Genomic DNA, 24111 nt, shown 5'->3' with positions numbered 1-24111 from the left:
GCCAAGAGATGACTCGAGAACTGAAATGCTTGCCTTGGAAGCAAGAGTCTATGAGTTTGATCTCTGGCATTGCCTATCCATGGAAGCTTTGTCATCTGTACCTGGCAGCAGCACTGCTATCTGAAATCCTTGGTGTCACAGCAAGCTGACCAAAACTCAGAAGATGTGTGAGCACTCTGACAAGAACTGAGAGTTGAAAGTACATTAAAGGATATACATGGTGACTTTTTATTATCTGTATTGAAAACCATAATGCCCAAAAGGAAAGGGGGAGAGGAAGAAGAAAAATGAGGTGGGGGTGCTGGGAGATGGGTGTGGGAGGGACACTGGGGACATTGGTGATGGGAAATGTACTCTGGCAAAGAGATAGGTGTTGGAATATTTTATGACTGAAACCCAATCATGAACAACTTTGTAACTGTGTATCTCATTCTGATTTAATTAAAAAATAAATTTAAAAATTTTTAAATGACCTTAAACTTAAAAAAAAAATGACGTGCAAGCACAGTGCCCAAAGTCTGATGCCCACTGAGCAGTCACCTCTGGTGATCACTACAACTAGAGTGTGTATGTATGAGCACCACACACAGTCAACTGTGCAAGTGCATCCAAGCTGCTGCCAGGGGCCCTGGGATTACTCAGCCACTAGCCAGGCTAGCTTAGTGATATGACACAAGGACGCAAAGCTGCAATATACCTGCCATGCCGAGGACGACCAAGGCCACTCCAGTGGTGCTCAGAGAGCTACTGGCATCATAGTCAGCATGCTCAAGGGCCTCTGGGACCACACCTGTACACACTTGGGGTCCTCCAGGACTACATCCAGTGGTGCTCCGGGGGGCCATGTAGTGGTCAGGAGGAGAAAACATGCCTTGTGTACATCATAGCCCTTGTACTATATCTATGAACCTTAGGTGTATGTTTTTGTCTTATTTAGTTTGTTCCTTTGTTTTGCAACAAATTTAAATCATCTACATTGCTTAAAAAAAATCGACTACAATGGGAAAGCAATATATGACATAAGGGAAATGAAGAAAAATAGCTTTTAACAACAGTTAAATTTGGGGCCAAAGTGATAGTACAGTGGGTAGGGTACTTGCCTACCCATCTTTGAGCTATAGAACAGACCCAGGTTTCATAGCTGGCAGAACATATGGTCCCCCAAGTCCATCAGGATTGATCCCTGGGCACTGAGCCAGGAGTAAGCCTTGAGCACTACTGGGCATGGCCCATAAAACGAAATAAAACTAAACAAAAACAGTAGCTGAATCTGCCCAAATAAAGCTTAAAAGTGGTTGCTTGAGTTTGAGTTACAAAGTTTATAGGTTCCAATGAGCTATTACTCAATAGATTTAAAGGATTATATGTATGAGAAAAGACTTCATAAAATGTTAAGCATAGTTCATACATTTTACTAAACAGTTTCTAAAAAGCTAAATGTTGCTAAAAATTATCAGGATATGGGTAAAAGAGGACATGAGTGAAGACATAAAATAAAAATAGATTGCCAATAAGGAAGTAGAAATAAGATTGATCAAACATAAGAATAAACAAAAGTTTAATGAGTTTTAGTCAAATCTGATTCTTTTTAGAGGAGGAGTGGTGAGATAAGGGCTTTGTAAAAACTGGAGAGTTTTCTGGCCTCCATATCAAAGAAAAGCCCAAGATTTGAAGCCCAGAGTCTTGAATTCTCTTGGGACTCCATGCAGACCAGCATCTGCTACCTTGATTACAAAAGGTGTCATCTGACCCACCTCATGCAATGTTAGACTATTGGTGTGAAACAAAACAAAATTTCTCTTTCTTACCATCCTTTAAATAGGTGTTACTTCCCTTAAAAGCATTCCTGTCTTGCTTAGGGGAGGAAGAGACAAGGAAATTATTTTTAGATGCTGTAACCATTATTTTAAGGTCTATATACTACATCAACCTATGCCTCCTTAAAGGTCTACAGCTTTATGGTTTTTCCTTCTTAGTATTCTTACCTAATATTACTTTTGTAGTATTATTATTTTTTCTCTCACTTGAAACAGTAAGAGATATTAGAAATTTTTTAGATCATAAATTTAAAGTTCTAAATTTTTCATAAACAATACAAAGTCAATTTTCTCTTCATTTATATGAAACCAGCTTCCAAGAATTGTTTTACAGTGATAACTGAAGCATACATGTTTTTTAGCTAAAATATGAGAAGATATATTTGGTATTCAAACCTGAGTTAAATATTTTGCTGAGAGTAAAGGAAGGGATGGAAAATTGCCATACATGACTATAATTTTGGCCACTATTTATATGGATAGTCTTCAATAATTTTTTTTGGGGGGGTCAGACCTGGTGATGCATAGGGGTTACTCCTGGCTCTGCACTCAGAAGTTACCCCTGACGTTGCTCAGGGGATCATATAGAATGCTGGGAATCAAACCCAGGTCAACTGCGTGCAAGGCAAACGCCCTACCCACTGTGTTATTGCTCCAGCCTCTTCAATAAAAAAATTTTATTTGCATTTTTCTTTTTTCATTTCGTGTGTGTGTGTGTGAGAGAGAGAGAGAGAGACAGAGAGAGAGACAGAGAGAGAGAAAGAGAGAGAGAGACAGAGAGAGGAGAGAGAGAAAAAGAGATTTGGGTCATCTGGCATTGCTCAGGGCTTATCTGGCTCTGTACTTAGGGATCACTTCCAGCAGGTTTAGGAGACAATGTGGGGTACCAGGGATCAAACCTATATGCAAGGCAAGTGCCTTACCAGCTATACTATCTCTCTAGCCCTATGTAACATTTCTTAAACAAAGAAAGCTATGTCCTAAAGAATAACAGAATATTAAAGTTCTATAAATAAATAACATTGCTAGTTACAGTCAAATAATTATTTAGGGGGAGGACAATGTTTAGGGCCACACTTGGCTGTGTTCAGGGCTTACTTCTGCTCTGTACTCAGGAGTTATTTCTGGTGGTGCTCAAGGGACCCTATGGAGTGACAGGGATCAAACCTGGGTAGGCCACATACAAGACAAGCACACTGCCTGCTGAACTTATTGCTCCAGCCATAGTTATTATTTTTAAGATAATAGATGTATCACTGTATCACTGTCATCCCATTGTTCATTGATTTACTCGAGTGTTTGCCAGTAACGTCTCCATTCGTCCCAGCCCTGAGATTTTAGCAGCCTTTCCTTACTCGTCTTTCCCAACGCTGCCATATTGGGGGCTCTTTCAAGGTCAGGGGAATGAGGCCTATTACTGTTACTGTTTTTGGCATATCGAATACACAGTGGTAACTTGCCAGGCACTGTTGTGCAGGCCGGATACTCTCTGTGGCTTGCCGGTCTCTCCGAGATATATACATATATATATATATATATAATTATATGTATTATATATTATATATACAATGATGGCTACAGGCATAAATAGACCTGATTATCCATCAGGATAGCAGCTTTTTGGGCTTTAATACGTTGTTCACTCACTGCACTTGTGGTAGCCTGTCCTTTAGCTTTTAGTCGACGTTGTGGTCTTCAGGTGCTGCTCCTAAGGGGTATCCATCAGCCTAAATCGAGGTTTTTCCTGAAGCTGAAGACTAACAGCATTTGAGACTGAAGCTGGCAGACAGCTACAGGATTCTTTCTTACCTCACAGCAGTGAATGTGCGCCCATACGGCTTCCCAAAGAGGGCAATACTGCCCCCTGGGGAGTGCAAGAATGCCACAGGGAAGAGTAGTAGCCTCAGATGCAATTGTGGGACTTTGACTAAAAATAATGGGATAATGGAAACATAAAAAAAGAGGGACAAAACAAACACAGTAACAACAAGTCTCAACAAGTTGTTACACAGTAACAAAAATGGAGCCGTTACTGGGCCCACTCTACAAATCGATGAACAACGGGAGGACAGTGACAGTGACAGTGATTTTATTTCAGGCATCATAATTTTCAATGTTGATAATGGCAGTATTTCATGCATAAAACACTCCAGGAAGAAATTTTTTAATGCCTCATACATATTTCATCTGTTATGCAACATGGAGTTAAAGCAGTAGTAATTATTTTCCAAATAAACACAAAAAATATTCAGAGGTCTGAGAGATTGATAAATGGGTTAAGGTGTCTGACTTGCACTGTCTACTGTGGTTCTATCCCTGGCATTGCTCACTCAAAAGCATGGACTTCATGTTCCAGTTTGATCTGTTAAATAAACCAATAATTCATGTATTAATTCAACCTAACTTACATGAGCAGCAGATTTTATAGGAGAAACTACCCACTTTCAAGGAAAAGAATAATATGTCGCTATAATTTAATCACTCTGAATGACTTGCAATCAGAATCTTGTCAAATACATGTTCTCCAACAAAATTCACCACAAAATCTAAGATATTTGGTTAAAATAGAAGATGAGAACCACAAAGATAGTACAGCAGGTAAGGTGTTTCTCTTGCACGTGACAGACCCAGGTCCAATCCCAAGAATCCCATATGGTCCCACCCCCACCTCCCACCCCCATGAGCACTCCAGGAGTGATCCCTGAGCACAGATTCAAGATTAAGCCCTGAACTTAGCAGGGTGTAGTTCAAAAAACCCGTAAGTAAATAAATAAAGAAGATGAAATTTTAAATGATTTTGCAGAAGTCTCACTCATAATAAAACAAATACCATTGCTGAAACAAGGTACTTTCAAGACTCAGTGTTCTTTCCATGATATAAATAACCTCATTTTGGCAGTCTAATCATTTAAAATCCAAAAAAAGAATATTGTTAGTAATGTTCTTTTAGTAATCTGCCACAGTACAAAAATGGCAATATTGATTTTTTTTTCTACGTTTAATACTAAACATTGCCCACTCACCTGGAGGACTATGTAATATTCCCAGGATCCAAAGTGTTTCTGCACTAGAGTTACACAAGACACAACTTTAAAAAAAAATAGTGTTTTAGAGCTGTAGAGATTGCACAAAATTTATGACGCTAGCATAACATGAGGCTGCAGTCATGAGTCTGGTTCAAATCCCAGCAGCACATATCGTTCCCTGAACACTGCTAGGTGTGACCCCTGAGCACAGAACCAGGAGCAGTTCCTGAACACCACCAGATGTGGCTGATAAAAGAAAAACAAAACCAAAACTAAAATAAAACATTTCAGAGTTTATTCCAATATTTGAGCATTCTTAGAATCATTGTGATTTGCAATTGTAGTTCCAACATAGGTAGGTTGTTCTTTAAGGACTATATGTAGAATAGATTTTTTTTTAATTTGTGCTTTAAGGTTATTCCTGGTGTGGTATTTGGGGGTCATTCCTATGTTGCTTGGGGGACCATAAAGTAAAAAAAGGCCCTCCCGTTGATCATCGATTTGCTCGAGCAGGCCCAGTAACGTCTCCACTGGAGACTTTGTTGTTACTGTGTCTGGCATATCAAATACATCACAGGGAGCTTGCCAGGCGAGATACTCTTGGTAGCTTGCTGGGCTCTCCGACAGGGGCAGAGGAATCGAACTCGGGTTGGCCATGTTGGCTGCGTGCAAGGCAAACGCCCTACCGCTGTGCTATCGCTCCAGCCCATTGGGGGACCATGTGAAAGTGAAATCCAACCCAAGGCTCTGTTCCCTAGAGTAGATTTCTGGTTTTTTTGGGAGCTAAAGCTGGTGGTGCTTAAGGGCTATACCTGACTGTGCTCAGTGATCATAAGTGGTGCCAGAATTCAAACCAGGGTTGCAGCACCCGCAGACACATGCCGGGCAAACATCTTAACGTCTGTACTATCCCTCCAGCCCCAAAATAGATACTAAATAAAGTTAGTCTTTACCCCTGCCTCCATCACACTCAAGTTTTATGTTTCTCCTTATTTGGAGCAGGGAGAACAATAAGAAGGCTGTTGTGGTCAGTGGCAGACAGTAGTTTGAACCAAGATGATGTCAGAGAAGAAAAAATTGGTAGATAAATGTACTTTTGAGGAAGAATCAGTAGACATTGTTAATGGTTTACATATAGAATATGAGAAGAAGGAAAAATCAAGGATGATCACCAAATTTTAGGTTAGAATTATATAAGAATGGAGTAATCTATAAAGCTGACAAATTGTAAAATTATTATATTTAAGAAGAAAAATGTTAATGTAATGTTAGTCTTATTGTGTTTAAGAAATATTTTTAGATACATTTTTCGGTCACGGTCATGGTCCTCCCGTTGTTCATCGATTTGCTCAAGCGGGCCCAGTAACGTCTCCATCATGAGATTTGTTACTGTGTTTGGCATATCGAATACATCACGGGTAGCTTGCCAGGCTCTGCCGTGCGGGCGAGATACTTTCGGTAGCTTGCCGGGCTCTCCGAGAGGGGCGGAGGAATCGAACTCGGGTTGACCATGTTGGCCGCTTGTAAGGCAAACGCCTTACCGCTGTGCTATCGCTCCAGCCACATTTTTAAAAAGGAATTAGGGGCTGGAGAAATAGCACAAAGATTAGTATAGCATGTGGCTAACCTCTGTTCAATCCCTGTTACCACATAGGATTTCGAAAGCACCACCAATGAGTGATCTGTGAGCACAGAACCAGGAGTTAAATCCTAAAAACTGTCAGGTGTGGCCCAACAGACAAAAATAGTTAAAATATTATCAAGATGCACTTTTTCTTTTAATAATTTTATTAAGTCATTAGTTTAGTTACATTCAATATCCCAATGCCAATTCCACCACCATTACACCTTCCCACTACCATTATTTTCAATTTTCCCAACCACTCTTAAACCTGGAGCCAAAGCAGGCCCTAAATAATTTATTTTATAGATAATTTGCTAAAAGGGTGATCAAAAAATCTGTCCTTAGAAGAAAGTTAGTGAAGATCTTTGTATCTCACCATGGAGTCCTTAAACTCTTATAAGAGATTACCAAGATGTTGTTACAGGTTAAGCCTTTTGTATCTATATTTTGTTAACTGAAATTGGTTCCTTCTACATTACATCCTGTCCAGTCTGGTGTGGTACTCCTAGTTTGTCAGTGTTATAAGTCTTGAGATGTCATGCAGCTGAAATCACAGCCACACACTTCAGGATGTCAAAAATTTCTAACGGGGTGATACAGCTGGAGTTAAATTCTTAACTGACTGGCAGCTTTGGGGCATGTGTGTGATTGCTGGGCTTTTGGAAGTACAGGGAGATGGGGAGAGGTAGCCCATGACTGATTCATGAAAGCTGGAGATTTCAGTCACAAAACCTGCATACCTGAGGTTTTCAACAAATTAATTTCTGGATCAGGCTCGTCTGAGCAGTGGGGTCCAGCCAGAAGCATGGCAGCGATTGTGGAGTGTGGATGTTTTCAGCTGCTGGGGCTCTATTTGGGCAGGTGCAGGAGCTCAACCATCCCCCTCCGGGTTGCCCCAGTATGATTCAGCCTTGTGCAGAATTGAGGAGAAATTCTGCCACCTGCAGATCTCTTTCAAGAGATCTATTTCTGAATCTCTGGATCATGGCTGGTGAAAGCTCACATGACACCAAAGGTGGTTGGTGAGCGTGACTGTGGAGTTTCCAAGGTACAGGGAGATGGATAGTGGTAGCTCATCCCCAACCCCATAAAAGCTGGAGATGTCAGTCACAAAACCCACATACTTGAGTGTTTCAACAAATTAACTTCTGGATGAAGCTCTTCCGAGTTGTGGGGTCCGGCCGGGAGCATGGTGGCAATTGTGGAGTGTGGAGGTTTTTGGCTCTCACTTTTCTTTTTTCTTTTTTTTTTTTTTTTTTTTTTTTGCTTTTTGGGTCACACCTGGCAATGCACAGGGGTTACTCCTGGCTCTGCACTCAGGAATCACCCCTGGTGGTGCTCAGGGGACCTCATGAGATGTTGGGAATCGAACCTGGGTTGGCTGCGTGCAAGGCAAAAGCCCGACCCGCTGTGCTATTGCTCCAGCCAGTGGTGGAGTGACACTCTGTGACTGGAGTGAGGTTAGAGCATTGTATGCACGAAACCCTATTATTACAGTAATGAAAATTATGATTACTAAAATAAATGTTTCGGGGCTGGAGCGATAGCACAGCGGGTAGGGCATTTGCCTTGCACGCGGCCAACCCGGGTTTGATTCCCAGCATCCCATATGGTCCCCCAAGCACTGCCAGGAGTAATTCCTGAGTGCATCAGCCAGGAGTAACCCCTGTGTATTGGCGGGTGTGACCCAAAAAGCAAAACAAAAACAAAAACTAAAACTAAAATAAATGTTTAGGGGTGGGGAGCAACAGTACAGTGGGTAAGGTGCTTACCTTAGCAGCAACCCATGCACACTGCTGACCCAGATTCCATCTCTGGCATTTCATGTGGTCCCTTGGGCACTGCCCAGAGTGATTTCTGAGCGCAGAGCCAGGAGGAACCTCAGCATCGCTGCTGTGGCACCAAAGCCAAAAACAAACAAACAAACAAACAAACAACAACAAAAACTCCACATAACAGTTAATAACATAAAATCTTCAGGGGGGAAGCATTTTTGAAATTAAGTAGGGGGAAAGACATTAAAAAAAAAAAACACTTAAGACAGTATTTAGATAGAGGTAGAACTGGTGACTGTTGATTTGTTCAAACGTAAGATAATAGTGACATCTAGTGTTTATTCAGAGTATTAGTTACCGACTATTTTTTTTTTCCAGCAGTCTACCTACCCACAAAACAATGAAGAAAGAGGAAGTGCTAAAAGGTTGCTATCACTTAATCACTTAACTTCCCGTTAGTCGTCGAGTTGCTCGAGCGGGCGCCAGTAACGTCTCCATTTGTCCCTGTCGCGTGCTAGTGTAGCCCAATGGCATCTCTTCGCTCCGGGAACATGGAGGGCCTCAAACCGATCGTTCATGACCTTGACAAAGAAGTCTGACCATCTGGTAGGTGGGCGGCCACGCGGTCTCTTGACATCCCGTGGAATCCAATCAGTAACAGCTCTAGTCCAACGGTCGTCTTTAAATCTCATTACGTGACCAGCCCATCTGATTTTCGACACCTTGGCAAATGAGACAGCGTCCCTGATCCTTGATCATCGACGGATGTCAGAACTCCGGATTCGGTCTCTCATTTGAGTGAAACGTGATATTCCAAGCATAGCTCTTTCTATTCTTCTTTGGGAGACCTGAATGGCGTTCTCATCTTGTTTGCGTAGGGCCCAGGTCTCTGAGGCATATGTTAATGCAGGAAGAACAGTGGAATCAAAGAGATGTGCCCGGAGCCGGAGGTTCTTCGTCCTCTTAGCTATTTCTTCGACGTTCTTGAAGGCGTTCCAAGCCGCTCTCTTCCTCCTGCTCAGCTCGGGTGCCAGGTCATTTGTCATGTTGACCTCTCGACCTAGGTACACATAGCTGTTGCATTCGGAGATGGTCGTTCCATTGAGAGCGAATGGGGCCTCAGGAACAAGGCTGTTTCTCATAAACATTGTCTTCGTAAGATTCAGCTGTAGTCCTACCTTTCCACACTCACGGTCAAAGTCGGCCAGCATTTGTGCCGCTTGGCTGATGTTTGGTGTTATTAAAACAATGTCATCAGCAAAGCGGAGGTGGTGTAGTTGCCGACCATCTATCTTCACTCCCATTCCTTCCCATTCCAGTCGTCGCATGATGTTCTCGAGGGTGGCACTGAAGAGTTTTGGTGAAATGGTATCACCCTGCCGCACCCCTCTCTTGACATCAACGATCACTTCTTTGTAGAATGGTGAGATCCTGGTAGTGAATCCACAATACAGCTCACGGAGGATCCTGATGTATTGGGCTTGAATGCCCTGATTGGCTAGGGCTTCAATGACCGCTTCCGTCTCAACAGAATCAAAGGCCTTCTTTAAATCAATGAACGTTAAGCAGAGCGGCATCTTGAACTCCCGAGAAACCTCAATGAGTTTGGTTATCGTGTGGATATGGTCGATGGTGCTGAATCCTTTGCGGAACCCTGCTTGCTCACATGGTTGTCCTTCATCTAGTGTTCTGCCAATCCTATTCAGGATGACTCGAGTGAACAACTTGTAGATGACAGACAATAGGCAGATCGGGCGATAGTTGCCAATGTCATGGATGTCTCCCTTCTTGAACAGTAGTACGGTCCTGCTGGTTTTCCATTGAGATGGAACCTTGCATTCAGACAGGTAGCGAGTGAAGAGCCGAGCCAGTGTATTGATGAGTACTGACGGCAGGTTCTTCAGGTGTTCAGGTCTGACCTTGTCTGGGCCGGGTGCTGTTTGCTTCTTTACTGACGAAATGGCGTGTCGGATTTCGGAAGGGAGAACGTTGGGAACGACATACCCATCCTGTGGAATTTGGTATGTCGGCAAGTGGACATGGCTATCGAAGAGATTTGAGTAGAAGTCATGGATAATCTTCTCCATTGCCGTTCTGGAGGATGTGATGGATCCATCAGGACGTCGGAGGGCAGTCATCTTGGTCTTATAGTTGGCGAAGGACAGGCGGGCGTTATGAATACTTTTCCCGGCTTCTGCCGCATCTACCAGTACTTCTGCTCTTCTCTCTTTGAGGTCTTCCTTGATCGCATCTCTGCACTGCTTTGCAAGCTCAGACGTTAGCTTGCGGTTGCCTGAGGCATGCGCCAAACCACGCTGGCGAATTAGCTCAAGAGTTTTCAAAGATAGGCGACTTTTTGTGGCTATCTCTCTCTTGGCGTTCCTCGCACATTCATGGAGGTGCTGAACCAGTCGATCGTATTCCTCGTCAATGTTGTCAACAATGGCATCTTCCCATGTTGCCGCAATAGTACCAAAGAGTTCCCAGTTGGTGGTCGTTCTGGGAGTTCTCTTTTTGAACTTTGCAGCCCTTTCTCCCCGCTCTGTGAAGTAGAATTTTGCACGAAGGAGACGGTGGTCCGATCCCGTTCGAAATTTTGGGACAACAGCGACATCAGTCAGGCAAAACCGTCGATTGAATATGATGTGGTCTATTTCGTTGTGGAATCGTCCACCGGGAGACTCCCATGGCAACTGTAATAGCAATAGACAGTAGCTGCATATTTTCTTTATATTTTTTTGTTGGTTTGTTTGTTCTTGGAACACACCTGGTAATGATGAGGGGTTACTCCTGACTTCACTCAGAATTACTCCTCGCACTGCTCAGAGGACCACATGGGATGACAACCTGGCTGCATGCAAGGCAAGCGCCATCTGTAACCACTGTACTGTCGCTCCAGAACTCAGATGCACAGTTTCTGAAAACCCAGGGCCCCTAATCAGGTTTCAGAGAGGAGTTGTAACATACTGAAGTAACTGATATGTAAAAATGGAAATTTTAAATTTTATTGATGGGTTTTTTTTTTTAGGCGAGGCAGGGGCTTTTTGGGTCACTCCCATCAATGCTCAAGGGTTACTGCTCCTGGCTCTGTACTCAGGAATTACTTCAAGCAGTGCTCAAGGAACCATATGGGATGCCGAGGATGAAACCCTGGCTGGCTGCCTGCAAGGAAAGTGCCCTACCCGCTGTACTACTCTCCCTACCCACCCCCCAGAAGGGAAAAAATTTTTTTAAGACAGCAGTATAAAGATCATTGTAGAAAACTGAGCATAATATTGTAGGACAAATTCAACTGATTCAGTATCTGGAGGGGAAACTAGAGAAGAGGCAAAGGTGAGATCAGGCAGAGCTTGTGATTTCTGCATAGTGAGAAGCCACCTCGGATCCTCGAATGAGCCTTGCAATTTAAGGCTCAGAGCTGACACAGCCTATGCGAACAGTCGGGAAGGGAGCAGGCTGAAAAAATTGCCAGTTATAAATCTGGTTCTGGTTTTGCCGGCAGGATTTTTTTGTTTTGTTCTGTTTGAATATGGAACACTTTATGAATTTGTGTGTCATCCTTCTGTGGGGGCCATGCTAACCTCCATATTATTCTAATTTTAATATGTTTACTGCCAAGGTGAGTACGTTTTTGTTGTTTTTGTTCTGGGATCACACCCACACTTGCTCAGGGCTTACTCCAGGCTTTGTGCTCAGGTACTTAGGGGACCAGAGGGAGTTGCATGCTGGGGGAAAGGGAAGCTCAGATAGAGAAGGGAGCACCAAATAAAGAGTGTTTTTTCCCCAGCATGCAGGAATCAAACTCAGGTTGGCCATGTATAAGGCAAGCACCCTACCTACTCTACTATTGCTTGAGCCCCAAATATTTTGCTTTTTAAAGTTGCAAATGAGTTCAGAGAGTTCTTTGAAGGATATCTAGATTCCACTAATGCTATCCATCATCTTCTTACATGATCAGATTTCCTTTTCTCCTTTTTTTTTCTTTTCCTTTTTTGGTTTTAGAGACACCCCCAGTGGTGCTCAGGGCTTATTCCTGACTCTATGTTCAGGGATCACTCCTGGCAGTGCTCAGAGGACCATATCTGGTGCCAAGGACAAACTTCTTTCAGTTGCATGCAAGGCAAGTGCCCTACCCTCTGTACTAGCTCTCAAGCCCAACTAACTCCTATGTGAAGGGCTGTTTTATAGAATGTGATGATGTTTGATGGAATTTTATTTTATTCTATTTTTTTTATTATTAGTGAAACACCATGAGGTACAGTTATAGACTTACAAACTTTTGTGCTTGGGTTTCAGTTATACAATGATCAAGTACCCATCCCTCCACCAGTGCCCATTTTCCACCACCACGGGTTCCAGTATCACTCCCACCCTCCATCCCCCCCATCCTACCCTGCCTTTCCTTTTGTTCTCTCTCTCTCTCCTCTTGGGTTCTGTGGTCTGCAAGAGAGGCATTGAGTGGCAATCATGTTTGGTCTATAGTCTACTTTCAGCATGCTTCTCCCATCCTGGGAGGATCCTCCCAACACTCTTTATTTGGTGCTCCCTTCTCTATCTGAGCTTCCCTTTCCCCCAGCATGTACAGTACATTTAGTTTCAAAATTGAAGTCAGTCCTCTTCATCTTTACTGATGCTTTGTCAACTAAGTTCATGTACTGCTGTAGACCCTTTATCGTCAATCCTGCAATGTCATGGCATCTTTAACAGGAGCACATTCCATTATAGGAAACCTCTTTCTTTGCTCATCCATAAGAACTCTTTATCTCTTACAACTTTGTCATGAAGTTGCAAACTTTCAATCACTTCTTTAGTCTCCACTTGTCATTTTAGTTTCTTGATTTTTCTATCACATTTGCAATTACTTCCTCCACTGAAATCTGAGCCCCTCAAAGCTACACGTGAGAGTTGTAATAAACCTATTAATATGTTTGTTTACTTGTTTAACTTCTCCATGAATCACAAATATTCTTATTGGCATCTAGAATGCTGAATCACTTTCAAAGGGTTTTCAATTTACTATGTCCAGATCTACTAGAGGAAACACTGGTTATGACAGTTATAGATTTCTAAAATATATTTTTGGAATATTAAGATTTGAAAGTCCAAATAAGTTCTTGATACACGGGCTACAGAATGGAATTTGTATTAGCAGGCAAGAGATCTATTACATTAATCTATTAATCTATTACATCTCCCTCAGAGCCCTTTGGGACATTGTCAAAGAGCAGTAATACTTTGAAAGGGATCTTTTCTTCTGAGAAATATGCCTGAAAGAGGTTTAACACGTTTAGTAATTCATATTGTAAACAGATGTGCTGCCATCCAGGATTTGCTGTTCCATTTATAAAGCTCAGGAAGAGTAGATTTTGCCTAATTCTTAAGAGCCCTAGGATTCTCTGAACACAAATGAGCACCAACTTTAACGTAAAGTCATCAGTTATAATAGCTCCCAACAAAAGATTCAGTTGGTTCTTTGAATCTTCTATTTTAAAAAATTTAATTTTAGTTTTTGCTGTGTCAGAAATTGAACCCAGGATCTCACACATGCAAGGCTCTACACTCCAGAGCCACATCCCAGGCTTTGTTATTTGAAATTATTTGTTACCTCTTTCCAGTTATCAAACTTCTAAATGGCATCTTCTTCTAGAGGGATAGTACAGTGGGTAGGAGTTGCATGTGGGCAACTTGGGTTTGGTTCCTGACACAGCATATGGTCCCCTGAGGCCTACCAGAGATGATCCCTGAGCACAGAGCTAGGAATAAGCCCTGAGCCAAGCTGGAGTAGCCCAAATATGAAATAAAAATAGAAGAAAACTGCTTTGTCTACATTGAAAATCTGTTTTTTCCGGCAAACACCTTCATCAACAATTTTAGCTAGATCCTGATAACTTGCTATAGTTTCTTTTTATATACTGATTTATTTCTTTCACTTTATTAAAACACCCTGGGTTACAAAGCTGTTCATAATACAGTTGTTATGAGCTTTTGGTGTTCCATCACAAACCCCACCACCTGAGTGACCTTCCCTTCACCATTGTTCCCATTTTCCCAACCACTCCCAAGTCTCCCTTTTATCAGGCACACAATAATTTGTTTTATGTTACTTGTTACAACCAAATGGCTAAAAGAATTATCAAAAATACTTTATCAAAAGAAAATTTGTGAAAATTGTTTTATCTCCCCGTGGGGTTGGAAGGGGTGACTTTCACCCTTGCCCTGCTATAATTTCTTTGTTAGTATTTGCTGTCCCAGACAGCTTCTGTCCCTAACATTTAGAACCAATCATGTGTAGCTTTATACTTTTCTTCAATAGCTTTTTCATCTCCCTCAGCCTTTGTTAGATTTAAAAGAGCTGCAGTCTTGCTCCAGATTTGACCCTGGGTTACAGAATGTTGTAGCTGGTTTGAACTATTAATAATAAAAAATTTATTCATATCAGCAATGGAGTTTTTGCTTTTGTATTATTTGTATGTTTATGGAACAGTACTTTTAGTTTCCTCTGAGAACTTTTCCTTTCCTATCACAATTCAGCTATTTGGCTCAAGGAACACAACTTTCAGCTTATTTAAGTTCTTGCATGCCTTCCTCTCTAAACTTAATCATTTCTAGCTTTTGATTTTAAATGATACTCTCACTAGGACAATTCCTTTCATTAGAGTTAACTGTAGGATTATTTTTTGACCTAATTTCAATATTGCTGTATGTCAGGAAACACGGAAGCTGAGGAGAGGAAGAGAGATGAGAGAACAGTCAATAGAGGAACAGTTAGAACACTGAAAAAAAAGTTTGCCTTGGAATGGAGGGCATGGGACTGCACCCAGGAATACTCAGGGATTATTCCTGACTCTATGCTCAGGGATCACTCCAGGCTATGCTCTGGGGACTGAGTGCTGAGGATTCAGTCAAGGTTCTGCTATCTGCAAGGCAAGAACCTTAACCTAACTAGTATCTCTCTGACTCCAATTTTTCTTATTTATTTCTTCTTCTTATTTGGTGTCAGGCGCACCTAGTGGTGCTTAGGTCTCACTTCAGTTTCTAGGCTTATGAATAACTTCTGATGGGGTCAAGGGGACCATATATGATGCTGAGGATCAAACCTGAATTGAGCATATGTAAGACAAGTGCCCTAACCACTGTATTGTCTCTCCTGCTCCTTTACAATAATATTTTTATAGGGCTCACATGTGGCAGTGCTTGAAACTCAAGCCACTCCTCTCAGAGTTTGGTGATTCTCAGGTTATCAGTGCTCAGGCTAGTTGCGCTTGGGACCTACCAGGGCTCTACTTGACAGTGCTAGGGAGTGCAAGCCATCAAATTCAGGGCACTGCACATGATAAGCTATGTCCTACACTTGAACTATTTCCCCAGACCTCAGATCACACATATTTTTCAATTGTTTCTCCTAGACAATTACAATAGTAACATCAGAGATTCCTGATTGCATGGGCTGCAGAGTTAGAACAGCAGATAAAGCACTTACCTTACATGTGACTGACCCTGGTTTGATCCATGGCATCACATATAATCTGCCTCAAGCCCTACCGGAGGAGCTGATCCCTGAGCGCAGAGCTAGGAATAAGCCCTGAGTTTCCACTGGGTGGAAACTCAAAGCAAAACAAACCAAAATATTCTTGATTACAGATTACTATGACAGATATAAGAATAATAAATAATTATAACAACAGGTTTAAGAATAATAAAAGTTTGAATTATTGCGAGAATTAACAAAATGTGGCAGCAAGACAACAAGCAAGTACATGCTGTTAGAGAAATGATGACAGACTTGTTCAATGCAGGTGGCCACAAACATTACTGGTGAAAAGTACTGCATTTGTAAAGCACAATAAAATGGCATAGGTCTGTAACTAATACTTTTTTGGTTTCACAATCCAGTTTATGGATGAGAGAATTAGTATGAAAGTAAAAATAAGGCTGTTAACCTTGCATGAGACTAACTCCCGGCTCTGTGTAAGGTCCACCAAATCCCACGAGGAGTGGCCCTTGAGCATGGAGTCAGGAGTAAGCCCTGAGCACTGCCAGGTGTGACTCAAGAACCAAAATAAAACAACAAAGTTCAGCAAAATAGAAGTTACCTAAAACAAATATTTTAATATACTAAAACTAGTGTGTTCATATATACACATATATACAAACATATATCTACATACTTATCTAACCCATAGACATAAACAGTTACAAAAAGCATAAATTAGAGTAAATTACCATTTTAACAGAACATGTACTAAAATAGGGCATCACCAACAAGTCAAGTTTTAAAAAAGGAATACAGCATTGGTTGAATTTCAGGAATTCGATTCACACACGATATCAAATAATCAAAAAAATTACCCAATCACTTCAACATAATTCCCCGCACCCCCTCTCCATCCATTAAGAAAAAACACTTCTTAAAAGTCAGATTTGGCTTTAGCTTGGGGCTTTTCTTTTGTTTTTTGGTGTGGTGTGGTTTTTTTTTTTGGGGGGAGGGATATAGAGTTGTTTGATTTTGTTTTGATCTGCACCCAGCAGTGTTCAAGGCTTACTCCTGACTCTGTGCTCAGAAATCACTCTTGGTGGGCTCAGGGGACTGTATGGAGTGCTGGGAATTAAACTTGGGTTGTCTGTTTGCCAGGCAAATGCCCTATCTGCTGTGATATTGCTTTGGCCCCAAATTAAGCAGTTTTTTTCAATATAAACATAAGACTATTTTACCCAATCTGCTCTTGAGATGTATTGGAAACACTGTATCATATCAAGGTACAATAATTCCATGAGAAAATTTTCAGAATTCAATTCAGTAAATACCTCAATTCCAAAGCAAGTTATTAAAGATTTGTTTCCCCCAGTCTATTACAAAAAATCTCTTCTGTTTCATTAAATACTTGTATAAATGCAGAAAGCCATTTCACCAGCTAGGAAAGATTTTTCTTCTGATACAGTAGAATAATTTTTCAGCAGTAATAAGCTTAATCTTGGAACAACAACAATAAAAAGATTGTAAACTACAAGGTCTCCATTAACATCAAGTTTATCCTCTTAAAACTTTGAATCTAGGTATGTGGGAAACACACCCACAAACCACCTCCGGCTCAGCTATATAATTGGAGGCAAGGCCTCTTTGGTTCCTGATTGAACTGCTTAATGGCCATGATCCCAGAGACTCAGAAACGAATCTTGGAACCCAGCGGCTTTAGGTAGAAATGTGTCCGGTCTCTGCAGTAGGCTACCAGTGCTGGGCCAACCCAGGTGGGAATAGGTTTCGTGCCTTGGCCTGTTCCCCCTGGCGGCCCAGTGGCCACCATCCTTCTGAGGCCACTGGATAGTCACATTTGGGCCCCCAGTGATGAGACACACAGGGCTTGTCCTCCCCACCCCAACAAGACACCAAGTCATCGCCCACAAATGGCCTCTCTGGCTCCTGATCAAGCTGCTTAATGACCATGATCCCAGAGATTCAGAAACAAATCTCAAAATCCAGTGGCTTTTGGCAGAAATGCATCCGGATCCCACAGTACGTTACTGTCGCCGGGCCACCCCAGGGAAGAAAGGATGTTGTCCCTCCACCTGCTCCCTCTTGGCGGCTTGGTGGCTGTCATCCTCCAGAGGCCATTGGACAGTCAGGCTTGGGCCTGCAGTGACGAAACTTGTTGGGCCTCATGGGATGGGGTGGAGCCGGGCCTGTCCTCTCCACCCCAACGAGACCCCAAGTCATCGCCCACAAACGGCCTTTCTGGCTCCTCATCAAGCTGCTCAACGGCCATGATCCCAGAGACTCGGGAGCAGATCTCAAAACCCAGTGGCTTTTGGCAGAAATCCCTCCAGATTTAAGTGTTAAAATTTCAGAATTTCAAAACCACATGGTCCTACTGCAGCCACGCGACATCATATGTTATTCATAGCCAGCAATAGAACACAAATTGTCTATTGTTGCCTTTTCAGCAGATATGAGTGTTGGGGTAAAATCTCAAATAATAATGGTGGGTCTGGTGTCGAAATATTGAATGTGATCAAAGTAGAGAAAGAGAGTAATGTGGAAATCATCTGCCCCACAGGTAGGGGGAGGGTGTGGGATGGGGGTATACTGGGGATTTTGGTGGTGGAGAATGGGCACTGGTGAAGGTACGGGTGTTTCATTGTATGACCAAGACTTAGACCCAAAATCTTTGTAACTGCTCTCACGGTGATTCAATAAATAAAATTATAAAAAATGAAAAAAAAAGTAAGGTGGAGTTCATGCACAATTCAATCAGCTAATCAGTGGCTGAATAAATAGCAGTACTCCTACAAAAAAAAAATACTTTGACTCTACACCAATCCAGTCTCTTATTTTTGTGTTTGTTTGGTATTAGACTCAGCAGTGCTCAGGGATTCTTCTGACTCTGGGCTAGGTGAAAGGGTTGGGGTGGCGGGCCACTCTGGGCAGTGCTAAGGAGACGATGTAGCACCAGGAATCAAACCCTTGCCCTGTACAGGCAAAGTGTGTGCTCAGCCCTGTCAGCTATGTCTCCATAGCCTAAAGGTACTATAAGTCGCCTGTGTGACAAAATAAACTAAAGCACAAACAAACAAGAAAACACAAAGCATAATGGAATGAAGTATTCCTGTACATCCACCACTTCATTTTATTGGTTTTTTTCCTTATGATGAGATATTTTATGATACAGTTCCTTAGAAACTTTCTATTATACAACACAATATTTTTGTTATATGGGTCACACCCAGTAATGTTCAGGGGACCACCCCTGGCTACTCCCATAAGTTCTCATCTTGGACATGGGGACCTGCTAGCTCAGTGCTTGGACAAGCATAGCAGTGCTTGGGACCAGGTGATGCTTGGGAGGCCACTGGGTTATATTTGGCAATGCTGGGTGCAGGAAGTCGCGTGGCACCAGGGATCTAACTCTGCCTTGTGCATGCTAAACAAATGCTTTACTAATTGAACCTCTGGCACCATGATGCAGTATTATTATTATTATTATTATTACTATTACTTTGAGTCACATGTGTCTATGCTCAGGACTTTAAGAACCTCTGCCATTATTTGTGTTTGACAGGCAGAAATTCGTTGGTCCATAACTGTTTTGTAAAGAATAAATGGTTCTGGTAAAAAAAAAAAAAGAGATGAAATAGGGGCTGTGGAGATAGCACAAGTCAGTACACACTTGGCATGTATAAAGATTGAATTCAACCTCCAAAACTGCATGGATCCCTAAGCTCAGTCAGATGTAACCTGTTGCTCCCCCTCCTCCCACCCCACCATGTGCCCGAACAAGCACCAAATCTTCTTTGACTGAGTGGCAAATCTTTGGGCCTTCATTGGTGGACAAAGCACCACCAGTAGTGACCCCAGACTCCTAGCATCACTGGATGTGGCCCCTATTTTAGAAGAAAAAAAAAGAATAAATAGAATCAAAGAGTCCATTCAGGAAGTAATGCACAGGCCCAAGTAAGAAGGGATGGTGCTGGGTGTGGGAACAGTGAAAAACAAGATGGGCTACTGAATTTCTGAATTTTGAAGTTAGAACATGCAGTGCCTGCTGACAGACTGGATTTGGGCAGAGATCTGGGGACAGACATGCACACTTAGATAAACCACAAGAAGTTTGGGCCTGAAAAACTCCCTGAGAGTTATTCATTGAGAGTCAGCAGAAGCTTCAGGGTTTTGTTTTTGTTTTTTTATGGTGGCGGGTGGGGAATCAGAAGAGGAGCAGCAAAGAGGCTGGAGTCCCTATTCTTCGCAAGATGAAAGAAAGAATCTGACAGGAAAGGATTTTGGAAAATTTTGCTTTGTTTTGTTTTTGAGCCACACCTAGTGGTGCTTGGGTGGGAGGGGCTACTCCTGTATTGGTGCTCAGAGGTCACTCCCAGCAGTGTTTGGGAGACCATTCCATTCCAGGGATTTCATCTGAGTTTCCAGCATACAATGCATGCACTCATGTCCTTTACATTATCTCCCTGACCCAGGAATAGATTTTTAAAATATATTTTCTTCCGTTTTAATTTAATTTTTTTTTCTTTTTGGGTCACACCCAGCAACGCTCAGGGGTTACTCCTGGCTCTGCACTCAGGAATTAAGGAATTACTCCTGGTGGTGCTTGGGGGACCATATAGGATGCTGGGAATCGAACCCAGGTCGGACACGTGCAAGGCAAACGCCCTACCTGTGCTATTGCTCCAGCCCCTCTTCCATTTTTTAAAATGTATTGTTTTTATCTTCTCTAGACCATAAGTTCTTTGTAGAGAGACTGTGCTCTTTATTTTGGTGTCACCTACAATGCACATAATTCTTTAACAGTTTTATGTGTGGAATGTGTGCATGGAGTGTGAGTGTGTGTGTGTGTGTGTGTGTGTGTGTGAGAGAGAGAGAGAGAGAGAGTGAGAGAGAGAGAAACTGGAATATCTGATCAACTTTGGTGTCAGAGGAGAAGATCTGAGTATTCTCAGTTACAGGAGAGAAAATATTGAATCTCTGGAGAAGATTTGGAATCCTCTGCTATTCTTCTTTGGAAACCGCCTTAGCCCAGTAAGGATGAAAAATGTGTATTAAATCATCAAAACTGTGTGTTTATATAGCCTTAAATGGAAATAGTCAGAGAAGATGCCTTCTCTGTGATTTTGGTATCATTTGTTACCATGAAGAATAAAAATCCTATTTGAATTGAAAAACAAAGTGAAATGGAGAATGGGCTCAAGTATGTGTCTCATAACACGCCAGCCTATCCAAATACACTGCTAAAAAACCAGTCTTTCTCGACTCATTGCTAGAGTTTAGAATGCAGCTCTTGCAGAGATCTTCATGGTCATAGATGGCTTTATTTTTATAGTCTTTAGCTATGAAGTTAAAAATGCCAAATAGACCAGCTTTCTGTAAGGGTAGTTGGAGGAGAAAGGATCCCTAAATGGAAGTGAAGGCCCGGCTGCCTGAAACTTTTGTATCTGACTGTTGTGCTCGCTGTCCTAGTGAAAATATTGTTTCTAAAACACTTTCCTAAAGTTCTAGTGTGTGAGTCGGCATAGTAAATATTTTCTAGCATAGGGATTTAATATGCGGTGGTTAAAATCTGTTGTGGGGTCAGTGAGATCACTCAAGAGCTGAGCACATATTTGCCTGCAGGATGCCTTGGTTCAATCCCCAGCACCTCATATGGCCCCCAGAGCACCATCTAGATCAACTCTCAAACACAGGGCCAGGAGTATTCCCGACTAGCACCTTGCGTGTTCCCCAAACAAAACAAAACAAAGCTGCTGTATTATAGCACTTGATTACTTATAACTTTGAGCAAGTCACGCTGAACATCTCTAAGCCTCAATTTATTCATCTATGAAAGAGGACTGATAATATCTATCACATCATATTGTTAGAATTAAGTATTGAATGTAAGTTTTTCTAAAACATTTCTTGATGTCTTTTCCTAGCAGAGTAAGTTAGTAGTGTCAAAGGGACATGGTTCAAATTGTAGAGCATGTATTTGTATGTGCAAGATCCTGGCTTTAATTCTCAGTACCACGTGCCTGCCCAAGCACTGTTGGAAATGGCCCAAGACCCCTGGAGGGAGTGAGGGAAAAAACAGGGCTGGGGAAGACTTAGTGGTAGAGCTGTAGAGCTTTGCTTTGTGTGTATAAGGCACTGAATTTCATCCCTGGCACCGAAAGAAAAAAGGGAAGGAGAGACAGACAGACAAGACAGACAGAGAAACAGAGACAGAGAGATAGAAACAGAGATAGAGACAGAGAGAGAGACAGAGACAGAGAGATAGAAACAGAGACAGAGACAGAGAGAGATAGAGAGAGAATAAAACAAAACTTTTGAACAGGTAAGTTTTGCTATGATTAAAGTGACTAGGAAAGTGCTGAAGCATTGGGGCTACCATAGAAGGAGAGAAAAGTATTTGACTGGGAATATCAGTGAAAAAAATGACATCATGGGGGTTGAGAAAGGCAGCGGACACTGAAGAGGGGGCGGGAGACACAGCCAATAGAAGGTGGGGAACCAGTGCCAAAAAACCACCAAAAACAGAAAACATTACTGCTTGACAATTTTATTTAGGATAGAACTACGTAAATATTTTGCTAATCTGAACATAGGAAAAAGATTTCTTAAGTTTGGAAACAATGAAAAAAATTCATAACACAACGTTAATTATATCTGACTACAGAAAAAAAAGCCCTAAAATATTTCAACAATTTCAAAATGAATAGAAAATTCATAAACAGAAAAGGCAGTTAATTCTACAGAGAGTTTTCCAGATAGTGTTTCACAAACAGGTATCTGTCTTGATTTTTATGCAGCACTACTAAAGCAGCAGTAAAATCAGTCATGAAGGCATGAGGCAACAAAGATGGATAGAGGCAGAAAAGAGGCACTAGAAAAAGGACTTCAAAGCTAGAAAACAGATGAAGTGATGAATGACTTAGCAAGCCCTCGAACTCGTATTTCAAGTTAATAGTAGGGAAGGTTGAACTCCATTCTACTTTTTTTTCTTTTTGGGTCACACCCGGCGATGCACAGGGGTTACTCCTGGCTCTGCACTCAGGAATCACCCCTGGCGGTGCTCAGGGGACCATATAGGATGCTGGGAATCGAACTTGGGTTGGCGGCGTGCAAGGCAAATGCCCTACCCAATGTGCTATTGCTCCAGCTCCAGACCTCCATTCTATTTCTTTTTTTTTTCTTTTTGGGTCACACCCGGCGATGCTCAGGGGTTACTCCTGGCTCATGCACTCAGGAATTGCTCCTGGTGGTGCTTGGGGGACCATATGGGATGCTGGGAGTCGAACCTGTGTTGGCCATGTTGGCTGCGTGCAAGGCAAACGCCCTATCCGCTGTGCTATCGCTCCAGCCCCTCCATTCTATTTCTTAATGTTGTATCTCCAGCAGGCTCAGGTACAGTATCTGGCACCTGTGAAAGTAGAAGAAAGAAGTGGAGAGAACCTCAGCACCACATGAACTGTGAGAGTTCATTCAGTCCTGGACCTTGCTCTCTCTCCCCTTCCAAAGCTGGGCTACTGTCCTTATTCAGCTCTGCTGAGATCAGGAAAGTTTATTTTTCGGCGAAACTAAAATCAGGAACACCCGGCAATCTCAAAGGCAGGGCATCAAGGACGAACGAGGCAGTCAGAGGTAAGAGTTAGACGCCTGCTTGCATGCATCTCACCCCGGCTCACCGTCTGACATCACGTGGGCCCCAGCACTGCAGAGCCTGAGTAGTAATGCACCCTTGGGCCCCAGCAACCAACTGAATAGCCCAGTGGGCTAAGAATGGGCAGGAAGTCACTGCCTTGAACACACATAGAAGAAAGAGGGCACAGGGTGCTTAGAGAAAAAATTTGGAAACCTCTGCCTTGGATCCTAACTTTAATATCTTTTTTTTTTTCGTCACATCCCGTGATGCTCAGGGGTTACTTCTAGCTCTGCACTCAGGAATCACTCCTGGTAGTGCTTGGGGGACCATATGGGATGCTGGGAATCGAACCTGGGTCAGCCGTGTGCAAGGCAAATGCCCTACCCTCTGTGCTATCGCTCTAGCTCTGACACTTTAATATCTTTTAATCAGCAACTAGCGGTCCTGTCTTTAAGAAAGGTAAAAACAAAAAAACCAAAAACGTTTACTTAAAAAAAAATTGACCAGCCAAATAAAAAAGATCTAGACATACTGACTGATTTCCAACCATACAAGCTGACCAGTTCCCCTCATTGTGAAGGTCACGTTCAAACATGTTTCTCCTCCCTCTGACCACCTCCCTCAGAGCTCGAAAGTGGTTTTTTAATTCCTTACTTATGAGGATATGACAACAACCAAGGATTGAAGGAACAACTGAGGGAAGTATCTAATTAGAGTAATGGAAATCAAAGAACTAAAGTAGAAAAA

General features: G+C 42.2%; 1 non-coding gene across 1 annotated transcript; it reads right to left on the bottom strand.

Moving 5' to 3' along the window:
• Nucleotides 1-11765: 11765 nt before the first annotated feature.
• LOC130045575 (U6 spliceosomal RNA) lies at nt 11766-11869 on the bottom strand. The gene has a single exon (XR_008795563.1). It is a non-coding gene; the product is annotated as a U6 spliceosomal RNA (small nuclear RNA).
• Between the last annotated feature and the right edge of the window lie 12242 nt (nt 11870-24111).

The sequence above is a fragment of the Sorex fumeus genome, unplaced genomic scaffold (assembly GCF_029834395.1).
Source record: "Sorex fumeus unplaced genomic scaffold, SorFum_2.1 ptg000128l, whole genome shotgun sequence".
Lineage (NCBI taxonomy): Eukaryota > Metazoa > Chordata > Mammalia > Eulipotyphla > Soricidae > Sorex > Sorex fumeus.
This window is presented reverse-complemented; position numbering and strand designations above follow the sequence as displayed.